Below are 20,774 nucleotides of genomic sequence, written 5' to 3'. Positions count from 1 at the left end.
CTGAGCCACTGCGCCCAATGATTGAACCAAGTCAATGATAATAGATGAATTGGTGCAATGAAATATGGGAGGAACCGGAAGTACTCTGACAAAACCCGCGAATACGATCTTGTCCATTACAAACTTACTTGGCCCACCAGAGGAAGCGCTCTACCACTGAGCCACTGCGCCCAGTGATTGAACCAAGTCAATGATAGTAGAAGATTTGGTAAAATGAAATGTGGGAGTAAACGGCACTAATCTGAGAAAACCCACGGATAAGATTTTTCTACCACAAATTTACTACCACGGGAATCGAAACACCAGATGCAAAGTTCTACCACTGAGCCACCGCGCAGAATGATTAGAGCAAGTATATGATAATAGAGGAATTGGTGGAACGAATAGCTTTAAGGATCGGGAGTACCATGACAAAACACACGGATACAATCTTGTCCATTACAAACTTACTTGGCCCACCAGAGAAAGCGCTTTACCACTGAGCCACTTCGCCCAATGATTGAACCAAGTCAATGATAATAGAAGAATTGTTGCAATGAAATATGGGAAGAACCGGGAGTACTCTGACAAAAGCCACGAATACGATCTTGTGTACCAAACAACTTACTTGGCCCACCAGAGGAAGCGCTCTGCAACTGAGCCACTGCCCCCAATGATAAAACTAAGTGAATGATAATAGAAATATTGGTGGAATGAAATGTGGCAGAAAGCGGGAGTACTCTGACAAAACCGAGAGATACAATCTTGTCCACCAAAAACTTGTTAGACGGGTATCGAAACAATAAGGACCCCACGCACCAGATGAAGCGTTCTACCACTGAGCCATCGTTCCAAATGATTGAAGGATTTCAATGATAAGAAAGGAAATGTTTGAATGAAACTTGGGAAGATGCGGGAGTACACTGAGAAAAACTACGAATACGATCTTGTCCACAACAAACTTACTTGACCGGGGATCGAAACAGTAAGGACCCCACGCACCAGAGGAAGCGCTCCATCACTTAGCCACCGCTCCCAATGATTAAAGCAAGTAAATGATAATAGAAGAATTGGTGCAATGAAATGTGGGAGGAAATCAGAGTACCCTGACAAAACCGACAGATGCTTTCTTGTCCATCTCAAACTTACTTGGCCCAAAAGAGGAAGCGCTCTAGTACTGAGCCACTGCGACCAGTGATTGAACCAAGTCAATGATAATAGAAGAATAAGTGGAATAAAATGTTCGAGAAAGCGGGAGTCCTCTGACAAAATCCACGGATGAGATCTAGTCCACCACAAAACATACTTGGCCCGCCAGAGGAAGCGCTCTACCACTGAGCCACTACGCCCAATGTTTGAAGCAATTCAATTATTATAGATGAACTGGTGAAATAAAAAGTGGGAAGAAGCAGGAGTACACTGAGAATAACCACGGATACAATCTTCTCACTTACAACCTTACTTGGCCAACCGGAGGAAGCGCTCCACCAGTGAGCGCAATGATTGAACCATGTCAGTAATAATAGAACAATTAGTGGAATGAAATGTGGGAGGAAAGGCAAGTACTCTGACAAAACTCACGGATACGATCTTGTCCACCACACAACTTACTTGGCCTACCAGAGGAAGCGCTTTACCACTGAGGCACTGCGTCCAATGATTAAAGCAAGTCTATGGCATTAGAAGAATTGCTGGAATGAAATGAGGAAGAAATCGGGAGTACTCTTTGAAAACCCACGGATACGACCTTGTCCACCACAAAAGTATTTGGCAACCAGTGGAAGTGCTCTACCACAGAGCCACCGCGCCCAATGATTAAGATAGGTCAAGGATAATAGAGGAATTGATGGAATGAAGAGCGGGAAGAATCGAGAGCAGCCAGAGTAAATCCACGGATACGATCCTGTCCACTACAAATATAATTTGCCCACCAGGTAAAGCGCCCTACCACTGAGTCACTGCGCCCAGTGATTTAACCAAGTCAATGATAATAGAAAAATTGGTGGAATGAAATATGGGAGGAACCGGGAGTACTCTGACAAAACCCACGAATACGATCTTGTGTACCAAACAACTTACTTCGCCCACCAGAGGAAGCGCTCTACCTCTTAGCCACTGCTCCCAATGATTAAACCAAGTCAATGATAATAGAAGAATTGCTGGAATGAAATGTGGGGGGAAGCGGGAGTACTCTGAAAAAACCCACAAATACGATCTTGTGTACCAAACAACTTACTTGGCCCACGAAAGGAAGCGCTCTACCACTGAGACACTGCTCCCAATGATTGAACCAAGTCAATAATAAAAGAGGAGAATTGGTGGAATGTAATGTGGGAGGAAGCGGGAGTACTCTGACAAAACCGTGAAATACAATCTTGACCACCAAAAACTTCTTTGACGGGTATCGAAACAATAAGGACCCCACGCACCAGATGAAGCGTTCTACCACTGAGCCATAGTGCAAAATAATTAAAGGATTTCAATGATAATAGAGGAATTGGTTGAATGGAACTTGGGAAGAAGCGCGAGTACCCTGAGAAAAACCAGGAATACGATCTTGTCCACAAGAAACTTACTTGACCGGGAATCAAAACAATAAGGACCTCACGCACCAGAGGAAACGCTCCACCAGTTAGCCACCGTTCCCAATGATTAAGGCTAGTAAATGATAATAGAAGAATTGGGGGAATGAAATGTGGGAGGAAGTCAGAATACCATGACAAAACCGACAGATGCGATCTTGTCCGTCACAAACTTACTTCTTAGAAAAGTGGAAGAGCTCTAGTACTGAGCCGCTGCGACCAATGATTGAACGGAGTCAATGATAATAGAAGAATTGGTGGATTCAAAATGTGCGAGAAAGCGGAAGTACTCTGAACAAACCCACGGATGCGATTTTGTCCACCACAAAACTTACTTGGCCCGCAAGAGGAAACGCTATAGCACTGAGCCACTGCAACGAATCATTGAACCAATTGAATGATTATAGATGAACTGGTGAAATGAAAAGTGGGAAGAAGCAGGAGTACACTGAGAAAAACCACGGATACAATCTTTTCACTTACAAACTTACTTGGCCAACCAGAGGAAGCGCTCTACCACTGAGCCCAATGATTGAACCAAGTCAGTAATAATAGAAGAATTAGTGGAATGAAATGTGGGAGGAAGCGCGAGTACTCTAACAAAACTGACGGATACGATCTTGTCCACCACACAACTTACTTGTCCTACCAGAGGAAGCGCTCTACCACTGAGCCACCGCGCCGAATGATTAGAGCAAGTAAAAAATAATAGAGGAATTGGTGGAATGAACAGTGGGAAGGATCTAGTGTACCATTACAAAACCCCCGGATAAAATCTTGTCCATTACAAACTTACTTGGCCCACCAGGTAAAGTGCTGTACCACTGAGCCACTGCGCCCTATGATTGAACCAAGTCAATGATAATAGATGAATTGGTGGAATGAAATATGGGAGGAACCGGGAGTACTCTGAAAAAACCCACGAATACAATCTTGTCATTTACAAACTTACTTGCCCCACCAGAGCAAGCGCTCTACCACTGAGCCACTGCGCCCAATGATTAAAGCAAGTAAATGATAATAATAAGGGAATTGGTGGAATGAAATGCGGGAGGAATCGTGGGTACCCTGGCAAAACCCACGGATACGATCTTGTCCATTACTAACTTACTTGGCCCACCAGAGGAAGCGCTCTACCACTGAGCCACTGCGCCCAATGATTGAACCAAGTCAATGAAAATAGAAGAATTGGTGGAATGAAATATGGGAGGAACCGAGGTACCATGACGAAACCCACGGATACAATCTTGTCACTTACAGACTTACTTGGCCAACCAGAGAAGGCGCTCTACCACTGAGTTCAATGATTGAACCAATTAAGTGATAATAGAAGAATTAGTGGAATGAAATTTGGGAGAAAACGCGAGTACTCTGACAAAACTCACGGATACGATTTTAGCCACCACACAACTTACTTGGCCTACCAGAAAAAGCACTCTACCACTGAGCCACTGCGCCCAATGATTAAAGTAATTAAAATATAATAGACGAATTGGTGGAATGAAAAGTGGGAAGAAGCAGGAGTACACTGAGAAAACCCACGGATACGATCGTATCATTTACAAACTTACTTGGCCTACCAGAGGAAGCGCTCTACCACTGAGCCACTGCGCCCAGTGATTGAACCAAGTCAATGATAATAGAAGAATTGGTGGAATGAAATGTGGGAGTAAGCGGCACTACTCTGAAAAAACCCACGGATAAGATTTTTCTAAAACAAATTTACTACCACGGGAATCGAAGCACTAAGGACACGAAGCACCAGATGTAACGTTCTACCACTGAGACACTGCGCAGAATGATTAGAGCTAGTGATTATATTAGAGGAATTGGTGGAATGAACAGCGGGAAAAATCGGGAGTACCATGACAAAACCGACGGATGCGATCTTGTCCATCAAAAACTTACTTTGCCCAAGAGAGGAAGCGCTCTAGTACTGAGCCACTGCGACCAATGATTGAACCAAGTCAATGATAATACAAGATTTGGTAGAATGAAATGTGCGAGAAAGCGGGAGTACTCTGAAAAAACCCACGGATTCGATCTTGTCCACCACAAAACTTACTTTGCTCGCCACAGGAAGCGCTGTACCACTGAGCCACTGCGCCCAATGATTGAACCAATTGAATGATTATAGATGAACTGCTGGAATGAAAAGTGGGAAGAAGCAGGAGTTCGGTGAGAAAAAACACGAATACAAACTTGTCACTTACAAACTTACTTGGCCAACCAGAGGAAGCGCTCTACCACTGAGCCCAATGATTGAACCAAGTCAGTGATAATAGAAGAATTATTGGGATAAAATGTGGGACGAAACGCGAGTACTCTGACAAAACTCACAGATACGATCTTGTCCACCACACAACTTACTTGGCCTACCAGAGGAAGCGCTGTACCACTGAGCCACTGCGCCCAATGATTAAAGTAAGTAAACGATAATAGAGGAATTGGTGGAATGAATAGTGGGAAGAAACAGGAGTACATTGAGAAAACCCACGGATACGATCTTGTCATTTACAAATTTACTTGGCCTACCAGAGGAAGCGCTCTACCACTGAGCCACTGCGCCCAAGGATTAAAGCAAATCAATGGTAATAGAAGAATTGGTGAAATAAAATGCGGGAGGAATCGCGAGTACCCTGGCAAACTCCACGGATACGATCTTGTCCACAACAAAAGTACTTGGCCCACCAGTGGAAGCGCTCTAGCACAGAGCCACCCCGCCCAATGATTAAGATAGGTCAATGATAATAAAGGAATTGATGGATTGAAGAGTGGGAAGAATCGGGAATAGCCTGAGTAAACCCACGGATACGACCCTGTCCTCTACAAATATATTTTGCCCACCACATAAAGCGCTCTACCACTGAGCCACTGTGCCCAGTGATTGAACCAAGTGGATGATAGTAAAAGATTTGGTAAAATGATATGTGGGAGTTAGCAGCACTACTCTGACAAAACCCACAGATAAGATTTTTCCACCACAAATTTGCTACGACGGGAATCGAAACACTAAGGACCCTACGCACCAGATGTAAAGTTCTACCACTGAGCCACCGCGCAGAATAATTAGAGCAAGTATATGATAATAGAGGAATTGGTGGAATGAACAGTGGGAAGAATCGGGAGTACCTTGACAAAACCCACAGATACAATCTTGTCCATTACAAACTTACTTGGCCCACCAGAGGAAGCGCTCTACCATTGAGCCACTGCGCCCAATGATTCAACCAAGTAAATGATAATATAAGTATTGGTGGAATGAAATGTGGGAGGCAGTCAGAGTACCCTGAAAAAACTGACGGATGCAATCTTGTCCACCACAAAACTTACTTGGCCCGCCAGAGGAAGCGCTTTACCACTGAGCGACTGCGCCCAATGATCCAACCAATTGAATGATTATAGATGAACTGGTGTAATGAAAATTGGGAAGAAGCAGTACACTGAGAAAAAGTACGGATACAATCTTATCACTTACAAACTTAATTGGCCATCCCGAAGAAGCGCTCTACCATTGAGCCCAATGATTGAACCAAGTCAGTAATAATAGAAGTATTAGTGGAAAGAAATGTGGGAGGAAACGCGAGTACTCTGACAAAACTCAAGAATACGATCTTGTCCACCACACAACTTACTTGGCCTACCAGAGGAAGCGCTCTACCTCTGAGCCACTGCGTCCGATGTTTGAACCAATTGAATGATTATAGATGAACTGGTAGAATGAAAAGTGGGAGGAAGCAGGAGTACACTGAGAAAAACCACGGATACGATCTTGTCGCTTACAAATTTGTTTGGGCAACCAGAAGAAGCGCTCTACCTCTGAGCCACTGCGCCCAATGAATAAAGTAAGTCAACGATAATAGAGGAACTGTGGAACGAAGAGTGTGAAGAAGCACGAGAAACATGAGAAAACCAACGGATACGCTCTTGTGCACCACAATCTTACTTGGCCCAGCGGAGTAAATGCTCTACCACCGAACCACCGCTCTCAATGATAAAATCAAGTAAATGAAAACAGAGTTATTGGTGGAATGAAGAGTGGGAATAATCGGGGGTACCATGACAAGACCCACGGATACGATCTTGTAAGTTACAAACCTACTTGGCCCATCAGAGGAAGCGCTCTACTATTGAGCCACTTCGCCAAATGATTGAACCAAGTCAGTGATAAGAGAAAAATTGGTGGAATAAAATGTGGGAGGAGACGCCAGTACTCTTAAAAACTCACGCATACGATCTTGTCCACCACACAACTTACTTGGCCTACTAGAGCAAGCGCTCTACCAGTGAACCACTGCGACGAATAATTAAAGTAAGGGAACGATAATAGAGGAATTGGTGGAATGAAATGTGGGAAGAAGCAAGAGTACACTGGAGAAACCCACGGTTACGATCTTGCCATTTATAAACTTACTTGCCCACCAGAGGAAGCGCCCTACCACTAAGCCACTGCGCCCAATGATTGAACCAAGTCAATGATAATAGAAGAATTGGTAGAATGAAATATGGGAGGAACCCGGAGTACTCTGACAAAACCCACGAATACGATCTTGTGTACCCAACAACTTACTTGGCCCACCAAAGGAAGAACTCTACCACTGAAACACTGCCCCCAATGATTGAACCAAGTCAATAATAATAGAAGAATTGGTGCAATGAAATGTGGGAGGAAGCGGGAGAACTCTGACAAAACCGAGAGATACAATCTTGTCCACCAAAAACTTCTTAGACGGGTATCGAAAGAATAAGGACCCCACGCACCAGATGAAGCGTTCTACCACTGGGCCATCGTGCAAATTAATTAAAGGATTTCAATGATAATGGAGGAATTAGTTGAATGAAACTTGGGAAGAGGGAGTACCCTGAGAAAACCCACGAATACGATCTTGTTTACAACAAACTTACTTGACCGGGGATCAAAATTAAAACACCCAACGCACCAGAGGAAGAGCTCCACCAGGTAGCCACCGGTCACAATGATTAAAGCAAGTAAATGATAATAGAAGAATTGGTGGAATGAAATGTGGGAGGAAGTCAGAGTACCCTGACAAAACCTACAGATGCGATCTTGTCCATCACAAACTTACTTGGTAGAAAAGAGGAAGCGCTCTAATACTGAGCCACTGCGACCAATGATTGAACCAAGTCAATGATAATAGAAATAATTGGTGATTGAAATGTGCGAGAAAGCGGGAGTACTATGAAGAAACCCACGGATGCGATGTTGTTCTCCCCAAAACTTATTTGGCCCGCCAGAGGAAGCGCTCTACCTATGAGCCACTGCGTCCGATGATTGAACCAATTGAATGATTATAGATGAACAGGTGGAATGAAAAGTGGCAAGAAACAGGAGTATACTGAGAAAAAGCACGGATACGATCTTGTCGCTTACAAACTTGATTGTCCCACCAGAGGAAGCGCTCTACCACTGAGCCGCTGCGCCCAATGATTGAACCAAGTGAATGATAATATAAGAATTGGTGGAATGAAATATGGGAGGAACCGGGAGTACTCTGAGAAAACCCACGAATACGATCTTGTGCACCAAACAAGTTACTTGTCCCACCAGAGGAAGCGCTCTACCACTGTGCCACTGCGCCCAATGATTGAACCAAGTAAGTGATAATACAATAATTAGTGGAATGAAGAGTGGGAAGAATCGGGGGTACCATGACAAAACCCACGGATACGATCTTGTCATTTACAAACTTACTTGGCCCATCAGAGAAAGCTCTCTACCATTGAGCCACTGCGCCAAATGATTGAACCAAGTCAATGATAATAGAAGAACTGGTGGAATGAAATATAGGAGGAACCGGGAGTACTCTCACAAAACCCACGAATACGATCTTGTGTACGAAACAACTTACTTGGCCTACCAGAGGAAGCGCTTTACCAGTGAGCCACTGTGCTCAATGATTAAAGCAAGTCAATCGTAATAGAAGAATTGCTGGAATGAAATTTGATAGGAATCGGGAGTATCCTGGCAAAACTCACGTATACGATCTTTTCATTTACAAACTTACTTGGCCCACCAGTGGAAGCACTCTACCACAGTTCCACTTCGCCCAATGTTTAAGATAGGTCAATGATAATAGAGGAATTGATGGAATGAAGAGTCCGAAGAATCGGAAGTTCTCTGACAAAACCCACGAATACGATTCTGTCCACTAAAATATAATTTGCCCACCAGCTAAAGCGCTCTACCACTGAGCCACTGCGCCCAGTGATTGAACCAAGCCAATGATAATAGAAGAATTGGTGGAAGAAATGTGATAGTAAGCGGCACTACTCTGACCAAACCCACGGATAAGATTTTTCTACCACAAATTTACTACCACGGGAATCGAAACACTAAGGAAAGCACGCACTAGATGTAACGTTCTACCACTGTGCCACCGCGTAGAATGATTAAAGCATTTAAATGATAACAGAGGAATTGGTGGAATGAACACTGGGAAGGATCGAGAGTACCATGACAAAACCCACGGATACAATCTTGTCCATAACAATCTTACTTGACTCATCAGAGTAAGCGCTCTACCACTGAGCCACTGCGCCCAATGATTGAACCAAGTCAATGATAATAGAAGAACAGGTGGAATGAAATATGGGAGGAACCGGGAGTACTCTGACAAAACCCACGAATACGATCTTGTGTACGAAACAACTTACTTGGCTCACCAAAGGAAGCGCTCTACCACTGAGACACTGCTCCCAATGATTGAACCAAGTCAAAAATAATAGAAGAATTGGTGGAATGAAATGTGGGACCAAGCGGGAGTACTCTGACAAAACCGAGAGTTACAATCTTGTCCACTAAAAACTTCTTAGACGGGTATCGAAACAATGAGGACCCCACGCAACAGATGAAGCGTTCTACCACTGAGCCATCGTGCCAAATGATTGAAGGACTTCAATGATAATAGAGGAATTGGTTGAATGAAACTTGGGTAGAAGCGGGAGTACACTGTGAAAACACACGAATACGATCTTGTGCACAACAAAGTTACTTGACCGTTGATCGAAACAATAAGGGCCCCACGCACCAGAGGAAGCGCTCCATCACTTAGCCACCGCTCCCAATGATTAAAGCAAGTAAATGATAATAGAAGATTTTGCTGGAATGTAATGTGGGAGGAAGTCAGAGTACCCTGACAAAACCGACGGATGCGATCGTGTCCATCACAAACTTAATTCGCATAAAAGAGGAAGCGCTCTAGTACTGAGCCACTGCGACCAATGATTGAACCAAGTCAATGATAATAGAAGTATTGGTGGAATGAAATGTGCGAGAAAGCGGGAGCTCTTTGAAAAAACCCAGGGATGCGATATTCTCCACCACAAATCTTACTTGGCCCGCCAGAGGAAGCGCTCTACCAATGAGCAACTGCGCCCAATGATTGAACCAATTGAATTATTATAGATGAACTGGTGGAATGAAAAGTGTGAAGAAGCAGGACTACACTGAGAAAAACAACGGATACAATCTTGTCACTTACAAACTTACTTGGCCATCCAGAGGAAGCGAACTACCACTGAGAGCAATGATTGAACCAAGTCAGTGATAATAGAAGAAATAGTGGAATGAAATGTGGGAAAAAGCGCGAGTACTCTGAAAAAGCTCACGGATACGATCTGGTCCACCACACAACATACTTTGCCTACCAGAGGAAGCGCTCTACCACTGAGCCACTGCGCTCAATGATTAAAGTAAGTCAACGATAATAAAGGAATTGGAGGATTGAAAAGTTGGAAGAAGCAGGAATACACTGAGGAAACCCACGGATACGATCTTGTCCACCACTAAAGTACTTGGCCCACCAGTGGAAGCGCTCTACCACAGAGCCACCAAACCGAATCACTAAGATAGGTCAATGTAAATAGAGGAATAGATGGAATGAAGAGTGGGAAGAATCGCAAGTAGCTTGAGTAAACCCACGGATACGATCCTGTCCACTACAAATATATTTTGCCAACCAGATAAAGCGCTCTTCCACTGAGCCACTGCGCCCAGTGATTGAACAAAATCAATGTTGATAGAAGAATTAGTATAATCAAGTATGGGAGTAGGCGGGACTACTCTGAGAAAACCCACGGATAAGATTTTTCTACCATAAATTAACTACCACGGGAATCGAAACAGTAAGGACCGCACCCACCAGAAGTAACGTTCTACAACTGAGCCACCGTGACGAATGATTAAAACAAGTAAATGATAATAGAGGAATTAGTGGAATAAACAGTGGGAAGGATTGGGGGTACCATGACAAAACCCACGGATACAATCTTGTCCATTACAAGCTTACTTGACCCACCAGAGGAAGCGCTCTACCACTAAGCCACTGCGCCCAATGATTGAACCAATCGAATGATTAAAGATGAACTGCTGGAATGAAAAGTGGGAAGAAGCAGGAGTACAGTGAGAAAAACCAAGGATAAAATCTTGTCACTTACAAACTTACTTGGCCAACAAGAGGAAGCGCTCTACCACTGAGACCAATGATTGAACCAAGTCAGTGAAAATAGAAGAATTAGTGGAATAAAATTTGGGAGGAAACGCGAGTACTCTGACAAAACTGCCGAACACGATCTTGTCCACCACACAACGTACTTGTCCTACCAGAGGAAGCGCTGTACCACTGAGCCACTGCGCCCAATGACTAAAGTAAGTAAACGATAATAAAGGAATTGGTGGAATGAAAATTGGGAAGAAGCAGGAGTACACTGAGAAAACCCACGGATACGATCTTGTCATTTACAAACTTACTTGGCCTACCAGAGGAAGCGCTCTACCACTGAGCCACTGCGCCCAATGATTAAAGCAAGTCAATGGTAAATGAAGAATTGGTGGAATGAAATGCGGGACAAATCGCGAGTACCCTGGCAAACTCCACGGATACGATTTTGTCCACCACAAAAGTACCTTGCCCACCAGTGGAAGCGCTCTACCACAGAGCCACCCCGCCCAATGATTAAGATAGGTCAATGATAATAGAGGAATTGATGGAATGAAGAGTGGGAAGAATCGGGAGTAGCCTAAGTAAACCCACGGATACGATCCTGTCCACTACAAATATATTTTGCCCACCAGATAAAGCGCTCTACCACTGAGCCACTGCGCCCAGTGATTGAACCAAGTCAATGATAGTAGAAGATTTTGTAAAATGAAATGTGGGAGTAAGCGGCACTACTCTGACAAAACCCACGGATAAGACTTTTCTACCACAAATTTACTACCACGGGAATCAAAACACTAAGGACCTCACGCACCAGATGTAAAGTTCTACCACTGAACCACCGCGCAGAATGATTAGAGCAAGTATATGATAATAGAGAAGTTGGTGGAGTGAACAGTTGGAAGGATCGCGAGTACCATGACAAAACCCACGGATAAAATCTTGTCCATTACAAACTTACTTCGCCCACCAGAGGAAGCTCTCTACCACTGAGCCACTGCGCCCAATGATTGAACCAAGTCAATGATAATAGAAGTATTGGTGGAATGAAATGTGGCAGAAAGCGGGAGTACTCTGACAAAACCGACACATACAATCTTGTCCAGCAAATACTTGTTAGACGGGTATCGAAACAATAAGGACACCACGCACCAGATGAAGCGTTCTACCACTGAGCCATCGTGCCAAATGATTGAAGGATTTGAATGATAGTAGAGGAATTGGTTGAATGACACTTGGGAAGAAGCGTGAGTACACTGAGAAAAACCACGAATACGATCTTGTCCACAACAAACTTACTTGACCGAGGATCGAAACAATAAGGACCCCACGCACCAGAGGAAGCACTCCACCACATATCCACCGCTCCCAATGATTAAAGCATGTAAATGATAATAGAAGAATTGGTGAATTAATGTGGGAGGAAGTCAGATTACCCTGACAAAACCGACGTATGCGATCTTGCCACCAAAAAACTTACTTTTCCCTCAAGAGGAAGCGCTCTACCACTGAGGGACTGCGCCGAATGATTGAAACAATTGTATGATTATAGATGAACTGGTGAAATGAAAAGGTGGAAGAATCAGGAATACACTGAGAAAAAGCACGGATGCAATCTTGTCACTTACAAACTTAATTGGCCATCCAGAAGAAGCGCTCTACCGTTGAGGCTAATGACTGAACCAAGTCAGTAAGAATAGAAGAATTAGTGGAATTAAATGTGGGATGAAACGCGAGTACTCTGACAAAACTCACGGATACGATCTTCTCCACCACACAACTTGCTTGGTCTACCAGAGGAAGCTCTCTACCACTGAGCCACTGCGTCCAATGTAGGAACCAATTGAATGATTATAGATGAACTGGTGGAATGAAAAGTGGGAAGAAGCAGGAGTACACTGATAAAAACCACGGATACGATCTTGTAGCTTACAAACTTGTTTGGGCAACCAGAGGAAGGGCTCCACCACTGAGTCACAGCGCCAAATGATTGAACCAAGTAAGTGATAATAGAACAATTAGTGGAATTAAATGTCGGAGGAAGCCCGAGTACTCTAACAAAACTAACAGATACGATCTTGTCCACCACAGAAATTACTTGGCCCACCAGACGAAGCGCTCTACCACTGACCCATTGCTCCCAAAGATTAAAGTAAATCAACGATAATAGAGGAATTGTGGAATGAAGAGTGTGAAGAAGCACGAGAAACATGAGAAAACCAACGAATACGATTTTTGCCACCACAATCTTACTTGACCCACCGGAGGAAGCGCTCTACAACTGAGCCACCGCTCCCAATGATTAAATCAAGTAAATGAGAATAGAGGAATTGGTGGAATGAAGAGTTGGAAGAATCGGGGTTACTATTAGAAAACCCACGAATACAATCTAGTCCATTACAAACTTACTTGGCCCACCAGAGGAAGCGCTCTACCACTGAGCCACTGCGCCCAATGATTGAACCTAGTCAACATAAATAGAAGAATTGGTGGAATGAAATATGGGAGGAACGGGAGTACTCTGACAAAACCCACGAATACGATCTTGTGTACCAAAGAACTTACTTGGCTCACCAGAGGAAGCGCTCAACCACTAAGCCGCTGCTCCCAACGATTGAACCAAGTCAATGATAATAGAAGAATTGGTGGAATGAAATGTGGGAGAAAGCGTGAGTACTCTGACAAAACCGACAGGTACAATCTTGTCCACCAAAAACTTGTTAGACGGGTATCGAAACAATAAGGACCCCACGCATCAGATGAAGCGTTCTACCACTTAGCGATCGTGGCAAATGATTGAAGGATTTCAATGATAAAAGAGGAATTGGTTGAATGAAACTTGGGAAGAAGCGGGAGAACACTGAGAAAAACCACGAATACGATCTTCTCCACAACAAACATACTTTACCCGTGATCGAAACCATAAGGACCCCATGCACCAGAGGATGCGCTCCACCACTTAGCCACCGCTCCCAATGATTAAAGCAAGTAAATGAGAATAGAAGAATTGGTGGAATGAAGTGTGGGATGAAGACAGAGTACCCTGACAAAACAGACGGATGCGATCTTGTCCATCACAAACTTACTTGGCCCAAAAGAGGAAGTGCTCTAGTACTGAGCCACTGCGACCAATGATTGAACCAAGTCAATGATAATAGAAGATTTGGTGGAATGAAATGTGCGAGAAAGCGGGAGTACTCTGAAAAAGACCACGGATGCGATCTTGTCCACCACAATACTTACTTTGCCAGCCAGAGGAAGGGCTCTACCACTGAGCCACTGCGCCCAATGATTGAACCAATTGAATGATTATAGATGAACTGCTGGAATGAAAAGTGGGAAAAAGCAGGAGTACAGTGAGAAAAACCACGGATAAAATCTTGTCACTTACAAACTTACTTGGCCAACCAGAGGAAGCACTCTACCACTGAGCCCAATGATTGAACCAAGTCAGTGATAATAGAAGAATTAAGGGAATAAAATGTGGTAGGAAACGCGAGTACTCTGACAAAATTCACGAATACGATCTTGTCAACCACACAACGTACTTGGCCTACCAGAGGAAGCGCTGTACCGTTGAGCCACTGCGCCCAATGACTTAAGTAAATAAACGATAATAAAGGAATTGGTGGAATGAAAAGTGGTAAGAAGCAGGAGTACACTGAGAAAACCCACGGATACGATCTTGTCATTTACAAACTTGCAAGGCCTACCAGAGGAAGCGCTCTACCACTGAGCCACTGCGCCCAATGATTAAAGCAAGTCAATGGTAATAGAAGAATTGGTGGAATGAAATGCGGGACAAATCGCGAGTACCCTGGCAAACTCCACGGATACGGTTTTGTCCACCAAAAAAATACCTGGCCCACCAGTGGAAGCGCTCTACCACAGAGCCACCCCGCCCAATGATTAAGATAGGTCAATGATAATATAGGAATTGATGGAATGAAGAGTGGGAAGAATCGGGCGTAGCCTAAGTAAACCCACGGATACGATCCTGTCCGCTACAAATACATTTTGCACACCACATAAAGCGCTCTACCACTTAGCCACTGCCCTCAGTGATTGAACCAAGTCAATGATAGTAGAAGATTTGGTAAAATGAAATGTGGGAGTAAGCGGCACTACTTTGACAAAACCCACTGATATGATTTTTCTACCACAAATTTATTACCACGGGATTCGAAACACTAAGGACCCCACGCACCAGATGTAAAACCCTACCACTGAACCACCGCGCAGAAGGATTAGAGCAAGTATATGATAATAGAGGAATTGGTGGAGTGAACAGTTGGAAGGATCGCGAGTACCATGACAAAACCCACGGATACAATCTTGTCCATTACAAACTTACTTCGTCCACCAGAGGAGGCGCTCTACCACTGAGCCACTGCGCCCAATGATTGAACCAATTCAATGATAATAGAATAATTGGTGGAATGAAATATGGAAGGAACCGGGAGTACTCTGACAAAACCCACGGTTACAAACTTGTGTATAACAAACTTACTTGGCCGACCAAAGGAAGCGCTCTACCACTGAGACACTGCTTCCAATGATTGAACCAAGTCAATAATAATAGAAGAATTGCTGGAATGAAATATGGGAGGAAGCGAGAGTACTCTGACAAGACCGAGAGATACAATCTTGTCCACCAGAAACTTCTTAGACGGGTATCGTAACAATAAGGACACTACGCACCAGCTGAAGCGTTCTACCACTGAGCCATCGTGCAAAATAATTAAAGGATTTCAATGATAATAGACGAATTGGTTGAACGAACATTGGGAAGAAGCAGGAGTACCCTAAAAAAAACAGGAAAACGATCTTGTAAACAACAAACTTACTTGACCGGGGATCAAAGCAATAAGGACCCCACACAGAAGGGGAAGCGCTCCACTAGTTAGCCACCGGTCCCAATAATTAAAGCAAGTAAATGATAATAGAAGAATTGGTGGAATGAAATGGGAGGAAGTCAGAGTACCCTGACTAAACCGACAGATGCGATGTTGTCCCTCAAAAACTTACTTGGTAGAAAAAAGGAAGCGCTCTAGTACTGAGCCACTGCGACCAACGATTGAACCAAGTCAATGAAAATAGAAGAATTGGTGGATTAAAATGTGCGAGAAAGGGGGAGTACTCTGAAAAAACCCACCGATGCGATGTTGTCCACCACAAAACTTACTTTTCCCGCCAGAAGAAGCGGCCTACCACTGAGCCACTGCGCCCAATGATTGAACCAATTGAATGATTATAGATGAGCTTTTGAAATGAAAAGTGGGAAGAAGCAAGAGTACAGTGAGAAAATTCACGGATACAATCTTGTCACTTATAAACTTACTTGGCCAACAAGAGAAAGCGCTCTACCACTGAGCCCAATGATTGAACCAAGTCAGTAATAATAGAAGAATTAGTGGAATGAAATGTGGGAGGAAACACGAGTACTCTGACAAAACTCACGGATACGATCTTGTCCACCACACAAGTTACTTGGCCTACCAGAGGAAGCGCTTTACCACTAAGGCACTGAGCCCAATGATTAAAGTGAGTCAACGATAATAGAGGAATTGGTGGCATGAAAAGTGGGAAGAAGCAGGAGTACACTGAGAAAACCCACGGATACGATCCTGTCATTTACAAACTTACTTGGCCCACCAGTGGAAGCGCTCTACCACTGAGCCACTGCGCTAAATGATTAATGCAAATCAATGGCAATTGAAGAATTGGTGGAATGAAATGCGGGAGGAATCGGGACTACCCTGACAAAGCCCACGGATACGATCTTCTCCACCACAAAAGTATTTGGCCCACCAGTGGAAGCACTTTACCACAGAGCCACCCCGCCCAATGATTAAGATAGGTCAATGATAATAGAGGAATTGATGGAATGAAGAGTGGGAGAATCGGGGGTAGCCTGAGTAAACCCACGGATACGATCCTGTCCATTACAAATATATTTTGCTCACCAGGTAAAGCGCTCTACCACTGACCACTGCGTCATTGATTGAACCAAGTCAGTGATAATAGAAGAATTGGTGGAATGAAATGTGGGAGTAAGCGGCACTACTCTGACAAAACCCACGGATAAGATTTTTCTACCACAAATTTTACTTGGCCCGCCAGAGGAAGCGCTCTACCACTGAGCCACTGCGCCCAATGATTGAACCAATTTAATTATTAGTGATGAACTGGTGGAATGAAAAGTGGGAAGAAGCAGGACTACACTGAGAAAAACAACGGATACAATCTTGTCACTTACAAACTTAGTTGGCCAACCAGAGGAAGCGAACTACCACTGAGAGCAATGATTGAACCAAGTCAGTAATAATAGAAGAATTAGTGGAATGAAATGTGGGAAAATCGCGAGTACACTGACAAAACTCACGGATACGATCTGGTCCACAACACATCATACTTGGCCTACCAGAGGAAGCGCTCTACCACTGAGCCACTGCGCCCAATGAAAAAAGTAAGTCAACGATAATAGAGGAATTGGAGGATTGAAAAGTTGGAAGAAGCAGGAATACACTTTGAAAACCCACGGATACGATCTTGTCCACCACTAAGGTACTTGGCCCACCAGTGGAAGCGCTCTACCACAGAGCCACCAAACCCAATCACTAAGATAGGTCAATGTAAATAGAGGAATAGATGGAATGAAGAGTGGGAAGAATCGGAAGTGGCTTGAGTAAACCCACGGATACGATCCTGTCCACTACAAATATATTTTGCCCACCAGATAAAGCGCTCTACCACTGAGCCACTGCGCCCAGTGATCGAACAAAATCAATGTTGATAGAAGAATTAGTATAATCAAGTGTGGGAGTAGGCGGGACTACTCTGAGAAAACCCACGGATAAGATTTTTGTACCACAAATTTACTACCACGGGAATGGAAACACGAAGGACCCCACAAACCAGATGTAACGATCTACCACTTAGCCACCGCGCCGAAGGTTTAATGGAAGTAAATGATAGTAGATGAATTGGTGGAATGAACAGTGGGAAGGATCGAGAGTACCATGACAAAACCCATGGATACAATCTTGTCCATTTCAAACTTACTTGGCCCACCAGAGGAAGCGCTCTACCACTGAGCCACTGCGCCCAATAATTGAACTAAGTCAATGATAATAGAAGAATTGGTGGAATGAAACATGGGAGTAACCGGGAATACTCTGATAAAACCCACGAATACAATCTTGTGTACCAAACAACTTACTTGGCCCACCAGAGGAAGCGCTCTACCACTGAGGCACTGCTCCCAATGATTGAATCAAGTCAATGATAATAGAAAAATTGGTGGGAGAAAGCTTGAGTACTTTGACAAAACCGACAGATACAATCTTGTCCACCAAAAACTTGTTAGACGGGTATCGAAACAATAAGGACCCCACGCACCAGATGAAGCGTTCTACCACTGAGCCATAGTGCCAAATGATTGAAGGATTTCAATGATGATAGAGGAATTGGTTGGATGAAACTTCCGAAGAAGCGGGAGTACACTGAGAAAAACGACGAATACGATCTTGTCCACAACTAACTTACTTGACCGGGGATTGAAACAATAAGGACCCCACGCACCAGAGGAAGCGCTCCATCACTTAGCCACCGCTCCCAATGATTAAAGCAAGTAAATGATAATAGAAAAATTGGTGGAATGAAGTGTGGGAGGAAATCAGATTACCCTGGCAAAACCGACAGACACAATCTTGTACACCAAAAAAATCCTAGACGGGTATCGAAGCAATTAGGACCCCACGTACCAGATGAAGCGTTCTACCACTGAGCCATCGTGCCAAATGATTAAAGCAAGTAAATGATAATAGAAGAATTTGTGGAATGAAAAGTGGGAGAAAGTCAGAGTACCCTGAGAAAACCGACGTATACGATCTTGCCCATCACTAACTTACTTGGCCCATAAGAGGAAGCGCTCTACCACTGAGTCACTGCGACCAATGATTGAACCAAGTCAATGATAATAGAAGAATTGGTTTAATGAAATGTGCGACGAATCGGGAGTATTCTGAAAAAACACACGGGTGCGATCTTGTCAAACACAAAACTTATTTGTCCCGCCAGAAGAAGCGCTCTACCACTTAGCTACTGCGCCGAATGATTGAACCTATTGAAAGATTATAGACGAACTGCTGGAATGAAAAGTGGGAAGAAGCAGGAGTACATTGAGAATAACCACGAATACAATCTTGTCACTTAATAACTTACTTGGCCAACCAGAGGAAGCGCTCTACCACTGAGCCCTATGATTGAACCAAGTCAGTGATAAAAGTAGAATTAGTGGAAAGAAATGTGGGAGGAAACGTGAGTACTCTGACAAAACTGACGGATACGAAATTGTCCATCACAAAACTTACTTGGCCTACCAGAGAAAGCGCTCTACCACTGAGCCACTGCACCCAATGATTAAAGTAAGTGAACGATAATAGAGGAATTGGATTAATAAAAAGTGGGAAAAAGCAGGAGTACACTGAGAAAACCCACGGATACTATCTTGTCATTTACTAACTTTCTTGGCCCACCAGAGGAAGCGCTCTACCACTGAGCCACTGCGACCAATGATTAAAGCAAGTCAATTCTAATAGAAAAATTGGTGAAATGAAATGCGGGAGGAATCGGGAGTACCCTGGCAAAACCCACGAATACGATCTTGTGTACTAAACAAGTTACTTGGCCTACCAGACGAAGCGCTCTACCACTCAGCCACTGCTACCAATGATTGAACCAAGTCAATGATAATAGAAGAATTGCATGAATGAAATGTGAGAGGAAGCTGTAGTATTCTGACAAAACCCTCAGATACAATCTTGTCCACCAAAAACTTGTTAGACGGGTATCGAAACCTTAAGGACCCCACGAAACAAATGCAACGTTCTACCACTGAGCCACTGCACACAATGATTAAAGTAAGTGAACGATAATAGAGGAATTGGTGGAATGAAAAGTGGGAGAAAGCAGGAGAACACTGTGAAACCCACGGATACGATCTTGCCAGTTACAATCTTACTTGGCCCACCAGAGGAAGCGCTCTACCACGGAGCAAATGCGCCCAATGATTAAAGCAAGTCAATGATAATAGAAGAATTGGTGGAATGAAATATGGGAGGAACCGGGAGTGTTCTGACAAAATCCACGAATACGATCCCGTGTACCAAACAACTTACTTGGCCCACCACTGGAAGCGCTCTACCACTGAGACACTGCTCCCAATGATTGAACCAAGTCAATGATAATAGAAGAATTCGTGGAATGAAATATGGGAGGAACCGGGAGTACACTGAGAAAGCGCACGAATACGACTTTGTGTACCAAACAACTTACTTGGCCCACCAGAGGAAGCTTTCTACCACTGAGCCACTGCTCTCAATGATTGAACCAAATCAATGATAATAGAAGAATTGGTGGAATGAAATGTGGGAGTAAGCCTCACTACTCTGACAAAACCCACGGATAAGATTTTTCTTTCACAAATTTACTATCACGGGAATCGAAACACTAAGGACCCCACGAACTAAATGCAACGTTCTACCACTGAGCCACCGCGCCGAATGATTAGAGCAAGTAAATGATAATAGAAGAATTGGTGGAATGAAATGTGGGAGGAAATCAGAGTACCCTGACAAAACCGACGGATGCGATCTTGTCCATGATAAACTTAATTGGCCCAAAAGAGGAAGCGCTCTAGTGCTGAGACACTGCGACCAATGATTGAACCAAGTTAATGATAATAGAAGAT

Source organism: Thermobia domestica, chromosome 6 (genome assembly GCF_964235325.1).
Source record: "Thermobia domestica chromosome 6, izTheDome1.hap1.1, whole genome shotgun sequence".
NCBI lineage: Eukaryota > Metazoa > Arthropoda > Insecta > Zygentoma > Lepismatidae > Thermobia > Thermobia domestica.
This window is presented reverse-complemented; position numbering follows the sequence as displayed.